We start from the raw sequence: 17,261 nt of genomic DNA, 5'->3' as shown, positions 1-17,261 counted from the left end.
ATATTTGGGAGTTTATCTGAGATAATCTTCTCCATGTAACTGGTGGACATTTAGTTGTAAGATCTTTAAAGGAGTAACCGCAGCAGAATTTAAAGATGTAGTACAAACTAAGATATTGGAATTGTGAGAAGGAAGAATTTGCTTTAAAATGTATATGCCACAGGAAGGAACGGAGAGTCAAAGGGAATATATGCCACATATAAGGCTAAATAATGCTGAGCTAATACAAGAAACCAATCGAGAATTTCTTATTCCTTGTAGAATTTTTTTTAAAAATAGTCTCACCAAATTTCTATATAAACTGTTTAATTTCAAAGAGGTTGTATGCACAGAGCTCTACATGGCAGGTGAAAGTTACTGCAATATGTTAACAGCTGCCCCCCAAAAAAAATGGCCTTAACCCTCAGCAATATAACTAGAGGCAACCAGTTTCAAATCTTTTCCTCATTGTTTCAATCTTTAGCTTTCATCTATATTTCTGAAATGCCATTTGCTCACATTAATTTATCCCATAGTGGAGATGGCAAGCTGTTTTATTTGCTTTTTTCCAGTTCTATGGCTAGCTGATTTTTGTTTATTATAAATTTGTATAGTTTTGTTGTGAGTGAAACATCTTTTGTCAGACACTTCCTTATTTGCAAGCTTTGCCAATAGGCTAGGACAGGGCTTTTCAACTAGTGGTATGGATACCACCTGTGGTACATTGGCACCTGGCAGGCGGTATGCGACCATCCTAGAAAAGTAGTGGGGGAGGGTAATGAACTGAACCGGTGGCAGCACTGCACAAGCAAATGCAAAAGATAGCTGGAGCTTTAGGGCTGTCGGGGTTCAGCGGAAGCACCAGGATCAGCGCCAGGCTCCAGCTGATTGGCGCTTCTTCGGGTCTGTTAGGGCTCACTGGAAGCACCAGGATCAGCACCAGGCTCCAGCTGGAGCTCAGTGCTGATCCTTGTGCTTCTGCTGAGCCCTGAAGAAGCACCAATCAGCTGTAAAGCAGCACTGATCCCAGCACATCTGCTGAGCCCAGAAGAAGCGCCAATCAGCAGGAATCTTGCAGCCTCCCCAGGGTCTTGTGATTTACATTCAGATGCTTAGCAACTGATTCATATTTATGATGGTCACAGTGTCTCAGGGTCATGTGAAGTGACCAAAACCTGCTGTAACCACCCAGCAGAGGGGGGGGGAGAAATAAAAAGCAAATACCCCCACCCCTTCTGCCAATCCTCAACAGAAATGCTCACAATGAAAACCTCGGACAGGAGGAAAAGTGCCGCCAAGCGGGCAGGCAGGTAGGTGTCTTGCTCGGCTGTGGCTTGGGGGCACTTTTTTCAGTGCCATTGTAACTTTGGACAGTCACTAAGCGAACTGTTGTAAGTTGAGGACTACCTGTACTTCATCACTTTTTTCCTTTTTTTTTGGTCATAAGTTTTTCACACCTTGCTAGGCGACTAGTGGTACTCGGATGTTGCCATATCCTAAAAGTGGTAGAATAGGTGAAAAAGTTGAAAAACCCTGGGCTAGGAGGCAGTAAAAATATCTTTTTTCCCCATTCCTTATATATTTTAGCCTGCTTTGAATGGAGAGAATCATAGCTATATAAAGATGAATACTAGAGTATTTCATCCCCTTCATGGATTACTGCCTTGTCATGGCGAAGGGGCTTGTGTAACTCAATGAAGCTATGAGCTATGCCATGCAGACCACCCAAGATGGACAGGTCATAGCAAAGAGTTCTGACAAAATGTGATCCACTGGAGAAGGAAACAGCAACCCACTCCAGTATCTTTGCCATGAAAGCCCCATGGACAGTACCAAAAGGCAAAAAGATATGACACTGGAAGATGAGCCCCTCAAGTCGGAAGGCATCCAATATGCTGCTGGGAAAAAGCAAAGGGCTGGTACTAGTAGTGCCTGAAAGAATGAAACGACTGGGCCAAAGCCGAAAGGACACTCAGCTGTGGATGTATCTGGTGAAAGGAAAGTTCGATGCTGTAAAGATGTATTCTCCATAGGAACCTGGAATGTAAGATCCATAAATCAAGGCAAGCTAGACATGGTCCAACAAGAGACGACAAGACTGAACATCAACATCTTAGGAATCAGCAAACTAAAATGAACAGGAATGGGTAATTTAATTCAGATGACCGTCAGGTAGAATGTGAAGTGAAATGGGACTTAGGAAATCTGAGCAACAACAAAGCTAGTGGAGGTGACAGTATTCCAGCTGAGCTATTCAAACGGCCACAGGATTGGAAAAGGTCAGTTTACATTCCAATTCCAAAGAAAGGCAATGCCAAAGAATGTTCCAAGTATTGCACCATTGCACTGATTTCACATGCTAGTAAAGATGCTTAAAATCCTACAAGCTAGACCCCAGCAGTATGTGGATCAAGAACTACCAGAAGTACAAGATTTTGAAGAGGCAGAGGAACTAGAGATCAAATTGCCAACATATGCTGGATCATAGAGAAAGCTAGGGAGTTCCAGAAAAGCATCTACTTCTGCTTCATTGACTATGCTAAAGCCTTTGATTGTGTGGATCACAACAAACTGTGGCAAGTTCTTAAAAAGATGGGGGTACCAGACCATCTTATTTGTCTCTTGAGAAACATATATGCGGGTCTAGAAGCAACAGTAAGAACTGGACATGGAACCACTGATTGGTTCAAAATTGGGAAAGGAGTCTGGCAAGACTGTATACTGTCGCCCTGCCTATTTAACTTATATGCAGAGCACATCATGAGAAAGGCAGGGCTAGATGAATCAAAAGTTGGAATTAAGATTGGCAGGAGAAATATCAACAACCTAAGATATGCAGATGATAACACTCTAATGGCAGAAAGTGAAGAGGAACTAAAGAGCCTCTTGTTGTGGGTGAAGAACAGGAGTGAAAAAGTTGGCTTGAAACTCAACATTAAGAAAATGAAGATCATGGCAACTGGCCCTCTCAATTCCTGGCAAATAGATGGGGAAGAAATGGAGATAGTGACAGATTTTATTTTCCTGGGCTCCAAGATCACTGCAGATGGGGACTGCAGCCAAGAAATTAAAAGATGCTGTTCCTGGGGAGGAATGCTATGTCAAATCTAAACAGCACACTAAAAAGCAGAGACATCACCCTGCCAACAAAAGTGTTTATAGTCAAGGCTATGGTTTTCCCAGTTGCAATGTTTGGCTGTGAAAGTTGGACCATAAGAAAGGCCGAGTACTAAAGAATTGAGGCCTTTGAACTATGGTGCTGGAAAAGACTCCTGTGAGTCCCTTGGACTGCAAGGTGATCAAACCGGTTAGTCCTAGATGAGATCAACCCTGACTGCTCTTTAAAAGGCCAGATCCAGAAGTTGAAACTCAAATACTTTGGCCACCTAATGAGAAGGAAGGACTCACTGGAGAAGAGCCTAATGCTGGGAAAGATTGAGGGCAATAGAAGAAGGGGACGACAGAGAATGAGGTGGCTGGATGGAGTCACTGAAGTAGTAGGTATGAGCTTAAATGGACTCCAGAAGATGGTAGAGGACAGGAAGGCTTGGAGGAATGTTGTCCATGGGGTCGAGATGGGTCGGACATGACTTCGCAACTAACAACAACAAGAAGAGTATTTCATAGCTGTATTTTAAGAATCAACTAAACTGATTGCTTAGTAATTAACAATAAACTCAAATACATCCAGTGGGACATGTCCACATCATTGTATAATATGAATTCTGACAATTCATGTCGGTGAATCACTGCATGTGATATATTTTGTCAATCTTTCAATTTTTTTTATTCCGTAAAATTTCAGTTACCTGATAGCTATTCTAACCCCTCAAATGTTGTTGTTCTAAGATATATGATGTGATTTGCCTAATAAATGAGCAATTTAGCCATGATCATGGTAAAAGGAAGAATCAGTCCTCAGAACTATTTCTACTAAATCTGACTTGAAAATTTTTTGTGGATTCCCATACACTAACCCAAGGTAACTTCAGGGTTGTTATGGCAGATGGCCATAACAAATTGAATCTAATAATAATAATAATAATAATAATAATAATAATAATAATAATAATAATAATAATGATGATGATGATGATGATGATGATGATGATGATGATGATGATGGAATGAATCTATATGTTCTATAGCAATTTGTATATATAAATTACTATACCAGTAGAGCTATACATGGAGACCTACCTCTATGAAGATTAAGTCCTAAATTGGATTGGTGCATGAGAAATGAAAAGAACCATAGGGCATTTAGTTCAACTCCAATTTCAAAAGAAAGAGAATTCAGTCCTCAACTCCATCAATCACGTCTGCAAGACATCTAGCAGAGAAAAAGTATACTGCAAAAAACTGCCAACAGAGCTAACAGCTTCTGATTGCTTAGTTATTTATAAAATATTTATAGATTCCTCCAACTGTGAGACATTGGGTGGCATTCCAAGGCATCAAAATCCATCACTGACTTGAAGGCATCAAATAAACAAACAAACAAAAAAGTCAGAGTTCTAAAACAATTTTGGAACTTGTAGGCTCTCCTATTCAAATCTTCAGTGTACGCACGGCATCAGTCAAACACAGCTGCTCTAATAGAATTTAGTGGGCAATTTATTATATTTTTCTCTAGGAAATGAATCTATTAGTGGCTTTACTTCTTAGTAAAATCTGCATCAAAGTGAGCCCAGCTTTAGCAAACTATAGTTGAAACCATAAGCAAAAGTAGGAATGCTCCTCCATTCTCCATTTTCTTTTCTGCTACCCTTTCTTTTCATTCAGACATTTTTCTGCCTTTCCCTTTCTGATACAAAATAAACTGTCAAAATGAAATATTTCACTTTTATCAGTTGTTTGAATTGAATGTTTGCAATGGGCTTTTCAAATCAGGGTACAGACTACATGTGGTCTTAAAATACTTCTCTTTTAAGGTTGTTGACTTGCAATATAAAACTGGGGGGAGCCATCTCTGATTTAAATAAGTTTGTGACTTTGGAATTGCTTTTATTTCCCCCCACCCCAGCAGGCAACCCATGCATATAGAAATATATGACAAAAGATGACACTTTTGCCATTTACAGTATATATTGAGAGGGGAAGTGAGGCTGCTGAAATCTAGCTATGCAGATGTTAAGGTAGGATATTTTGTAGAAACTAGTGCTTGTGCATTTATTCTACATATAGTATGTAACTGATACAATCTAGAAACCTGTTTTTTTTATCATTCCAGGCCTGTAACCCTTTGACAAATTATATATTTAAGAAACATTCTTGAAAGATTGGCATCAAAGCAATGCAGTTATTTAATTTCTTCACAGTTATCTTTTCTACAAAGTTGCCAGTTTGAGTTACCTCTTCAGACCAGTCTTGAGTTTTCCCGTAGTTTTTTGCTGATATTTTTTTTTACTCTCAAGGATGCTGATCTTCAAAATATCTACCATGCTGCCTAAAATCCAGCCCTGGGTGCTGATGAAATACGAATTGCACTACATCAATAGAAAGCTTTTTTTATTAGGCTCTGTTCTCATAATTGCCTGGCTGACAATTCATCACCTGCATCAAGATCCCTTTGTTACTGTTGGTACAATGAAGCAATTATTTGTGCTATGTTGTACTTGCTACCATTACTTTGAATGAACAAGGCCATTTATGCCAATATTTTGAATTCTTTGTAGTAATACCTTCACCTTCCCAATAATCATAAAATCATAGGCCATCGAGTTGTATTCCATATTTAGTGATTGAGCTGGTTTACCTTGAACATATTCTTTAATGGAAAGTTCACTATCCTTGAAATAATAAATTGTTCTTAACATTAAAGGTAAAGGTAAAGGTTCCCCCACACATGCGTGCTAGTCGTTTCCAACTCTAGGGGCCGGTGCTCATCTCTGTTTCAAAGCCGAAGAGCCAGCGCTTGTCCGAGGATGCCTCCGTGATCATGTGGCCAGCATGACTAGATGCCAAAGGCGCGTGGAACGCTGTTACCTTCTCACCGTAGTGGTCCCTATGTTTCTACTTGCATTTTTACGTGCTTTCGAACTGCTAGGTTGGCAGAAGCTGGGACGAGTAACAGGCGCTCACTCTGTTATGCGGCACCCGGGATTCGACCCGCCAAACTGCCGATCTTCTGATCGACAAGCTCAGCGTCCTAACCCACTGAGCCACCACGTCCCTGTTCTTAACATTAGGGAGTTAAAAAAAAATTCAACTGAAATTTGTCTTCTTATAGTTTAATACCATAATCCCATGTCCAATATTTTTAAATAGCAGAAGTCATGTTTTTTTTCTTTTCAGATATCTGACAAAATTGTTTTCAGAATCCTATTGGTCTTCTTTCCACAAGGCTGTGCTTACCCAGTTTCTTTGATCACTTATTGTAAGACTGAATTTCTACTCTTGTGAATAGATATCCTTCTTACCTCTCTCTAAAACTTTTCCACTGCTTCTAAATTATTTTTAAATTGTGATGCCTCAAACAGGAGATTATGTACAAGCTGAAGTCTGAACAATGAAGCACAACATAAAATTACAACATCCACGGTAATAATTTGGAACCTGTATTCATGCAGCCTAAAATTATGTTAGCACTTCTGGATGCCTGATTGTAATACTGACATATATTCAGATTCAAGATCTTTTTCATAAGCATAATGAGTACTCCCCTTCCCCATGCCCACCCATTGACCCACATACCTCACATCTATGCATTTGATTTCATTAGGTATGTTTCAATCAATTTTTCTAACCCAACCTATTTCTGCCTCTAAGGCATGGATTGTCACACCAATTTGTTATCTGTAAATTCTTCAACACTCCATCCCCTTTGTTTTCCAAATCCTTGATAAAAAAGTTAAACAATAATTTGGCATACTATTTCCAAACCATAAGACAGATAGCAGCCTGCCTCATGTCCTTTTTCATAAGGTTCATGATACGTAATAAAGCTCCTAAAGAAAGATCACCAATCTTTATTGATTCTGCTGTCTATTTCCTAGTGACAACAGTAGTATCTGGCCTTCCTAGCAATCCCTCCATCCTTGATAAAAATAGATGCTTGCTTACCAGTGTCTTAAACATGTAACTACAACTATCTTTGCTGGATTTAAGCTGTAGAAGGGTTCTCTAACATGCTTTATAAGAAATTCCTTTTAGAAAAAAACAAACAGCCCATAAGAATGCTAGAAGCATAAACTGCATTTATATTGGTAGAAGCACTATTAGAAAGACCAATAATATAAAATGTCAGCAATCCCTCATGTTGCTAGGTAGGGCTAATGGCTTATGGCATAACAAAATGATGTTCCAACAGCTTCCCATTTACTAGAGGAATCTAAGTGGACAGGCTTTATACACAAGTGTGTGCAGTAACTAATGAGCTGGTATCAGTGATTACCTTTGTGAAGGGCCAACAACATTGATCAGCATTCCTTCACTAACATTTTGGCTTTAGCTATCCATAACAATCACATTGTCAGCTATAATTTCTAGTTGCTTGCTGTGTGAGCATTCTGCTTCCTAATCTGAAGAGGCTCCCTGCCCCAAATGCCAAAGATATAATATCATAGTTCATTCTGTTACTTGATGACAACATTTCACTGCCTATTGATTTTCCAGATCCTGTCTCACCTGAACCTGATCTGTGCATTTTGTATGTATGAACTCACAAATTGTAGTGGCTGCTTTGATAGATTTTTGTTTTGTTTGCTACAAGAACACTGAATTGCCATTACCCAAGTTAACTTAAAAGAAACAATCAGAATCCAAAAGGTTGGCAGAAGAATGTTAAAATAGATGTGTGTGTGTGTGTGTGTGTGTGTGAGAGAGAGAGAGAGAGAGAGGGGTGGGTGGAGATTTTTTTTTCTATGCTTGTTGACCTTCTCAGTTTTTAAGACAACATTGAATTCATTTTCTGGTATACTTCAATTTATATATATATGAGGTGGCTGGATGGAGTCACTGAAGCAGTAGGCGTGAGCTTAAATGGACTCCAGAAGATGGTAGAGGACAGGAAGGCCTGGAGGAATGTTGTCCATAGGGTCGCGATGGGTCGGACACGACTTCGCAGCTAACAACAACAACAACATATATATATATATATATATATATATATATATATATATATATATATATATATATATATATATATATATATTTGTTGTTGTTAGTTGCGAAGTCGTGTCCGACCCATCGCGACCCTATGGACAATGTTCCTCCAGGCTTTCCTGTCCTCTGCCATCTTCTGGGCTCCATTTAAGCTCACGCCTACTGCTTCAGTGACTCCATCCAGCCACCTCATTCTCTGTCGTCCCCTTCTTCTATTGCCCTCAATCTTTCCCAGCATTAGGCTCTTCTCCAGTGAGTCCTTCCTCCTCATTAGGTGGCCAAAGTATTTGAGTTTTAGCTTCAGGATCTGGCCTTCTAAAGAGCAGTCAGGGTTGATCTCCTCTAGGACTGACCGGTTTGATCGCCTTGCAGTCCAAGGGACTCGCAGGAGTATTCTCCAGCACCAGAGTTCAAAGGCCTCAATTCTTTTGCGCTCAGCCTTTCTTATGGTCCAACTTTCACTGCCATACATTGCAACTGGGAAGACCATAGCCTTGACTATACGCACTTTTGTTGACAGGGTGATGTCTCTGCTTTTTAGTGTGCTGTCTAGATTTGCCATGGCTTTCCTCCCCAGGAGCAAGCGTCTTTTAATTTCTTGGCTGCAGTCCCCATCTGCAGTGATCTTGGAGCCCAGGAAAATAAAATCTGTCACTACCTCCATTTCTTCCCCATCTATTTGCCAGGAATTGAGAGGGCCGGATGCCATGATCTTGGTTTTCTTAATGTTTAGTTTCAACCCAACTTTTGCACTCTCCTTCTTCACTCGCAACAAGAGACTCTTCAGTTCCTCTTCACTTTCTGCCATTAGAGTGGTATCATCTGCGTATCTTAGGTTGTTGATATTTCTTCCAGCAATCTTAATTCCAACTTTTGATTCATCTAGCCCTGCCTTTCTCATGATGTGCTCTGCATATAAGTTAAATAGGCAAGGCGACAGTATATAGCCTTGCCGGACTCCTTTCCCAATTTGGAACCAATCAGTGGTTCCGTGTCCAGTTCTCACTGTTGCTTCTTGGCCCGCATATAGGTTTCTCAAGAGACAAATAAGATGTTCTGGTACTCCCATCTCTTTAAGAACTTGCCACAGTTTGTTATGATCCACACAATCAAAGGCTTTAGCATAGTCAATGAAGCAGAAGTAGATGTTTTTCTGGAACTCTCTAGCTTTCTCCATGATCCAGCGTATGTTGGCTATTTGATCTCTAGTTCCTCTGCCTCTTCGAAATCCTGCCTGTACTTCTGGTAGTTCTCAATCCACATACTGCTGGAGTCTAGCTTGTAGGATTTTAAGCATAACTTTACTAGCATGAGAAATGAGTGCAATGGTGCGATAGTTTGAACATTCTTTGGCACTGCCTTTCTTTGGAATTGGAATGTAAACTGATCTTTTCCAATCCTGTGGCCACTGTTGAGTTTTCCAAATTTGCTGGCAAATTGAGTGTAGCACTTTTACTGCATCATCTTTTAAGATTTTGAATAGCTCAGCTGGAATACTGTCACCTCCACTAGCTTTGTTGTTGCTCAGCTTTTCAAAGGCCCACTTCACTTCACATTCTAGGATGTCTGGCTCGAGGTCAGTGACCACCTCATTGTGATTATCAGGGACGTTAAGCTCATTCTTGTATAGTTCTTCTGTGTAATTTTGCCATCTCTTCTTAATCTCTTCTGCCTCTGTTAGGTCCCTGCCATTTTGGTCCTTTATCATGCCCATTTTTGCATTGAACGTTCCCTTCATCTCTCCAATTTTCTTGAAAAGATCTCTGGTCCTCCCTATTCTATTGTTTTCTTCTATTTCTTTGCACTGTTCATTTAAGAAGGCATTCTTATCTCTTCTAGCTATTCTCTGGAATTCTGCATTCAATTGGGCGTATCTTTCTTTTTCTCCCTTGCCTTTTGCTTCCCTCCTTTCCTCAGCTATTTGCAAAGCTTCCTCAGACAGCCATTTTGCTTTCTTGCATTTCTTTTTCTTTGGGATGGTTTTGGTTGCTACCTCTTGTACAATGTTGCGAACCTCTGTCCATAGTTCTTCAGGCACCCTGTCTATCAGATCTAATTCCTTAAATCTATTTGTCACCTCTACTGTATATTCAACGGGGATATGATTTAATTCATACCTGACTGGCCTGGTGCTTTTCCCTACTTTCTTCAGTTTAAGCCTAAACTTTGCAACAAGAAGCTCATGGTCTGAGCCACAGTCAGCTCCTGGTCTTGTTTTTACTGACTGTATAGAGCTTCTCCATCTTTGGCTGCAGAGCATATAGTCAATCTGATTTCTGTGTTGACCGTCTGGTGATGTCCATGTGTAGAGCCGTCTCTTGGGTTGTTGGAAAAGAGTGTTTGCTATGACCATCGTATTCTCTTGACAAAATTCTATCAGCCTGTGCCCTGCTTCATTTTGTACTCCAAGGCCAAACTTGCCTGTTATTCCGGTTATCTTTTGGCTTCCTACTTTAGCATTCCAATCCCCCATGATGATAAGGACATCATTTTTGGGTGTTAGTTCTATAAGGTGCTGTAGGGCTTCATAGAACCGGTCAATTTCATCCTCTTCAGCACTGGTGGTTTTGGCATAGACTTGGACTACTGTGATATTGAATGGTTTGCCTTGGATTCGAACTGAGATCATTCTGTCATTTTGAGGATTGTATCCCAGTATTGCTTTTCCTACTCTTTTATTGACTATGAAGGCTACTCCATTTCTTCTGAGGGATTCTTGCCCGCAGTAGTATACCTGATGGTCATCTGAATTAAATTCACCCATTCCTGTCCATTTTAGTTCACTGATACCTAAGATGTCAATGTTCAGTCTTGTCATCTCTTGTTTGACCACGTCCAGCTTGCCTTGATTCATGGATCTTACATTCCAGGTTCCTATGGAGAAAAAATCTTTACAGCATCGGACTTTCCTTTCACCACCAGACATATCCACAGCTGAGCGTCCTTTCGGCTTTGGCCCAGTCGCTTCATTCTTTCTGGCGCTACTAGTACTAGCCCTCTGCTCTTCCCCAGTAACATATTGGACGCCTTCCAACCTGAGGGGCTCATCTTCCAGCGTCATATCGTTTTGCCTTTTGGTACTGTCCATAGGGTTTTCATGGCAAAGATACTGGAGTGGGTTGCCATTTCCTTCTCCAGTGGATCACGTTTTGTCAGAACTCTCTGCTATGACCTGTCCGTCTTGGGTGGCCCTGCACGGCATAGCTCATAGCTTCATTGAATTACACAAGCCCCTTTGCCACGACAAGGCAGTAATCCATGAAGGGGATATATATATATATATATGTGTGTGTGTGTGTGTGTGTGTGTGTGTGTGTGTGTGTGTGTGTGTATAAATATATATAAATCACACACTCAACTAGATCTGTCCAAACCAAAACTTCAACTTTTACTGTAGGTGCTTACCAGTACAACAGAGCTGTTTACGTATGAATGAAATGTAATAAAGCAAGAGATTACAGAAATGAATTGTATACAAATAAAGCCCAAATAAACAGTACAATCTAAAAGTATAATGAACAGATGATTAATAATACATCACTTCTTAACATGGAGATCAAATTAGCCATCTTTGCATGATTCTTTCTCCCCTCTCTTTCTCTTTGCCACCCCCATTATTGTTGAAGTAACAGTTTTTACAGCAAGTGTGTTTCTAGCATGAGTTAATTTGGTATGCAGTATGATAGCACTGATAATAATGAAGTCATTTGGCTTTCATTATATAAGCATTAGATAATGGATACCTATATTAAAGTGTTACTGTTATGGAAGTGCTTATTTTTGTCTTAATTTGGTACAGAGTGCTAAATCTTCAAAGCAGAAGCTTTTATGCAAATTGTTGATGTTTATATCTTCCTTTCTTCTTGACATATTATGCAGAATCTGCTAAGCTATTATTGTAAAAGTTCTTTCCGACTTACAGTGGTCTTACCTTGTCAAGAAGCACTGAATCCATTTGTTTCTTCTTAGCATTTCCCTCTCTCTTTCCATTCCTTTGTCACTGGTTGAAATACAGTTCTTCATGTTGCCTTCCTTGTAAATATATACTGCAGTACTTCAGCAAACCGTTTCCTAGTATTAGCCATTGTTAAAATGTTATAGTTTAAGACAGTATCTTGCATTCTAAAGGTCTGTTTCTCTGTGGCATCTTCCTGCTCATTGTCAACTGCAGTTGGACTGATCCTATAAGCTGATTTTAGATCTATAGCTGATAATTCTAGAAAGAATTATGAAGCCAATTCAAAAAGATTGATCATTTATAATATATTTTATTGCAATAATGATTCAGAAGTAGATGTGCAGTTCAGTAATGGTTTACTCTAGCTGAAGTCATGTAACATCTGATTCTTTGATCAGTATGATTCCTAATTAATAGCATTACTATCTTAGCTGATTTAATTTTAATGTATTCACTTTCATCTGGCTGTTCCGATTCCAGAGAGTTTTGCAACCCCAATAATCTTTTCTTGAAAAAAAATAAAGTGCATTTATCTGCATATGATGTAAGCTCACCTCATCCCCCAAATGAAAAATCTCTTGCAATACCTTGAATAGAGCAGAAGAATGAAAGTTATGCAACCCTGATTAAAAATGGAATCCTAAACTGAGAAAAAAATACTTTAAAAAATTCTTATCTATCCTATTAAATAAAGTAAGGAAAGGTAAAACAGATAATTGTCACAGAAGACACATGACTCAGTAGATCTATAGAGGATATACTCAAACAAAAAAATAATTGACTGTAATTATTTAGGCATTTTCACCCTAAAACCCATTTCCCATTCCAGGGGTTAAGTATGGCCTCAGTGAACAGAAAATCCATCAAGAACAACCAAGAATATTTCTAGAATGAAATCAGGGAGCAAGAGATAAACTTGAACTTGATAAAATTCCTATGAATTTAAAGGAAAGTTAACCATCACCCTTCTACCTAGATCAAATATGTCCATCTTATTTTGCATGAGGGAAAAACTTCAAGTTCAGTAGAGCCAAGAACATTGACACTGCTTCCAATGCCTTATTACAGTCATTAAACACTGCTAGACTAGACTTTCGGTTTGCCAAGTCAGCCGACATAGACGTCTGGAGGATGGCTCTCATCTTCCACGTCCAGTTTCGCATCGCTGGGGGGTCCTAAAAGGGCCGAAGAGTTGCCTTGGAGGGTCGACCAAATAGAAGGGGCTTTTGCAGAAATGCGGGGGAGCCGCAACCCCCCGTTAGTGCCTGCATTCCCTTCATACCGGTGGACAAAAGACTGGCCATAGTAATATGGCCAGTTACTAGGCTGCAGACAGCCGAAGTCAAACTTACCATCAGGCAACATTAAAGCAGCATGGAAGAGAAGGGGGTAAGATTCCTCTCTTAAACCTTAATCTTCTTCTTTTCACCTAAATAAGCTGGTAAGTACCTTTCCCCCTGTGGAGAGGGAGGGGGGAATTCAACCCTCCCTTCAAATAAGTGGCGAGCAAGCCCAGGGGTGTTTTAAAAAAAATGTTGAAAAAAGAAACGGACTAAAAGAAAAGAATTTTCAAAGTACTTGGGGGACACCCAGTGGCTAAACCTGAAATTGCAATCTGACTTTCTCTTTTAAAAAAAATCAAAAAAATATTTAAGAAAAACAAGATAAGAATTAACCTTGAACACCAGATGTGAAACTTCACTATGGAAGAGTTTCAAAAACAAATCTATGCTATGTGGGAAATAGCTTACCAAACTTATCAGTTCTTTTCTTCAGCTGGAGATGAAATAAGAGCTTTTTGAAAAGAACTAGAAAGCATCTTGAAGAAACAAACTCAAACTGTGACTACAACTAATATTTTATTGGGGCAGAACTTAACAGAAGAAATTGAACAATCAAATACATTGGCAGAAGAATTAAATATTCAACAAATACAGACTTTTGAAGATTATAATGGAAAAGAGGTGGGAAACAATCTATTCAGACCAGGACAATTATATCAAGAGGCGAAAATAATGAGAAGATTTGGTGCTGTTAACAGACTCCTCAATCCTTCAAAAGTGGAGACTGGAGGGCCACTTCAATATGATATAACAACACAAGAATGCTTTGATGATCGTGAGGCAAAGAAGGAAAAAATGACATGGCAAAGGAAGAAAGCAAGAATAAGATTGAAGAAATATGGACATTCTTAAGAGGCCTGAAATAGATAATATCAAAATAGACAGGATTGTACTTGGATTATGAGAGATTGTTTTGATGAGTAGATAAAAAATACTAATTAAAAAAATAAAAATAAAACACAGATGTATGAATACTAACATTGAAATATTGAGTTCCTTAAATGATATGGATTAAGATGTATATATGTTAAAAATGATAGAATGTAACTAATATACTGTACTTGGATGTAGTGACATGAGAGGATGTATTAAATGTTGAAACAGAAGACATTTTGGTTAATTTTTAATATGTGGAAACTATAAATGAGAAACAAGAATATTATTTTGCCCTCCTCCTCTTTCCCCTCGAAACTGGTATTCTAATGACTACTATTCTAATATTGTACTACTAATATTGATATGGAAATGAGATAAATAAGAAGAGTATTACATTACTAGGTATTGGAGAAAATTGTGTAAAGGGAAAGGAGGTTATTTAGCAATATGAAAATGGGAAATTTCAAACGTATAATTTTAATATCAATGTATAATTAAAGTTAGAAAAATATATAAGGTGTTTGATGTTTTAAAGATGGAATGTTAAAATATAAAATATACTAAAGTATTGATAAATATAAGAAAACTATTAAATGACTGATGGATAGCAATGAGAAGTATGCTAATTTAGATAAGAGATAGTATGTATTAAAGGAAAAGAGAGAGGGGAAGTATTGGTTACAACAATTTGGAGATTTGTAATAATATGTATTTGTCTGAAATGGAACTATTGTAACCCAGACACCACGTTGCTTTTTAAAGATACTATTGTAATATTGGAAAACTAATAAAAAACACTGCTAGACTAGATGTCTGAAGATGTCTATAGCTATTTGAGAAATCATACCAGGCAGTCTGACAAGGAGATTGTTGGGAGCAGAGTGGACAATTCACTAGGAGGGTTTTACCTCATCCCTCCTACTAACACAAACCTTGAGCTTTGTGATTGCTGAATAGAACAGAACAGATTTTAGAGAACTGTGATAGAACACAGTAGACAGATTGTGTAGTTTGCTCAAACTCACCTCTAGCCTGCTAAAATTCTTAACAGTAGATCAAAGTAATCAATAAAGCAGAAAAGAATTTTGGGAAAAGTAAACTCCAAAATGAGGATATAATTTTCATCTAAACCTGTTCTATTCATTTATCATGGTCTCTTAATAGACTATTTTCTAAGATTTGTTTTCTTGCAGAACATAACACTGATGATCTGCAGTTGCCTCTTGGTAAAATATCAACAGATTACTCTATCTGAAGTTAATGCAGCAATAAGTTATTTCATATTATTGCATTAAAATAGTTTCTCTGAATACAAAAAAATCAAAATGGAAATTATGTAACTTAGCCTGCCTTTTTGAAGATTTAAGAAGGACTATTTTGAGAAGCTCAATATGTCTCCTCAACCTCATAGCAAATGGGCTTCGTTTAAGAATATTATGTATCATTGATCAAATTTTAGTCACTCTTCTTGAATTATACAATCTTGATTCCTTGAATTTGCTTCTTGGAACAAAGTATAAACTTTAGTGGGCAGATAAAACTGGATAAATTAATTTGTCTTTTCATTTTGAGTTACTCCTTGGAGGGTATCATTAACATAAAAACATTGTAAATTCATAGGTCTGGCAGCTTTTGCCCTGCAGAGGCAAAGACTTGAGTAAATATGGAGATTTAGAGATTTACTGTCTTATCCTTTGAAAACGTAATTTCCCTGGGTAGGAATAAAGAGAGATGGGCATAGCTGTGGAAAGTGCCTTAAACATTATATAGCTAAACTGTGCTGCAGCATAGCAGAATTCAATTTATTTGGAGGATGCTTATTCTTCTTATTATTAATAGTAGCAAAGAGAGCAAAATAGAATTTTTAACTCTTTTTTTACTATTGAACAGAATCTAAAAAACACAGTTGAAATATTACTCTATCATCAGTTTTTCAATAATTTAAGTGAAAGTGTTATAACTGTCACAACTGCCTTCGTTAACGCAAATAACTGCCATTTCTTGTATTTATTTATTAATTACAACCTTTTCCCTCTTTGTATTTTGCTTAATAGATCTTAACTTTTTCCCCAGATTGAAATCAGAGAAGCATGTACACAAATCCCAGTTAATGGTTTAATAGTGAATCAGCGTAAAACAAAAAGTAAGTATGGAAGTTTCCCAAAGGACAGAAAAGAAAGAACATCTTATTGAATTTGGTCCCATTCTTGGTTTGAAAGGAAGAAGAGCTTAGGAAAGAAAAGGAGAAGAGATGTACAGTACCAAATGCCATGAAATTTTGGTGCATGTTATGCTGATAACACAAATGACAGGTTTTGAACAGTTATATCCAAATTTATGAAATTGTTCCAGAAAATAAGTACACAAGGGCCGAAAGTATGAGATAGTCAGTGGCTGATTAAATGTCATTGGCATACAAAACTCTTATGTTGGTGAAACAAAATATCCATTTGTCATTTTTATGAGAGTATCTATTCCATACACTATTATGGCTATTTCTAATATTTAAATAAAAAAATAGTAAAAATATACAAGAAAGGTTAATGTATTTTTTGTTATTACTAAAATTAATTCCAAGGAACAATTAAAAGTGTATTCGTAGGCTTTTCACTTGAAAAGAAAACTGAAATTTGAATAAAAATAAAAAGGAGCTACCTTGAACAATCTTCAAGATAGGATAAGATACATATTTCATCCTTCCTTCCATCTCTAGGTAGAATTGAAAATAGTGTCTCAAACCCTGAAACCTATTGCCAACAGAAATACAGTAAGACTGTAAAATGCACCAATCTGTTTCTTCTCCTAGTGGTGAAATCCCTCCCCCTTCTAAAACAAGCCTAGATAGCTGCAGTTAAAAGCTTCTTGATAGTATCAAAACACCAGGCAATATTTTTTGTTTTGTGTTAATGTCCAAGCAAACTATCTGTATTCAAACACAATAAGTTATTTAATGCTTGGATGGCTGAGGGAGGGAATGAGGGAGGGAGGGAGGGAGGGAG

Source organism: Vipera ursinii, assembly GCF_947247035.1.
Source record: "Vipera ursinii genome assembly, chromosome: 1".
Taxonomy (NCBI): Eukaryota; Metazoa; Chordata; class Lepidosauria; order Squamata; family Viperidae; genus Vipera; species Vipera ursinii.
Note: the sequence above shows the minus strand (reverse complement) of the source record.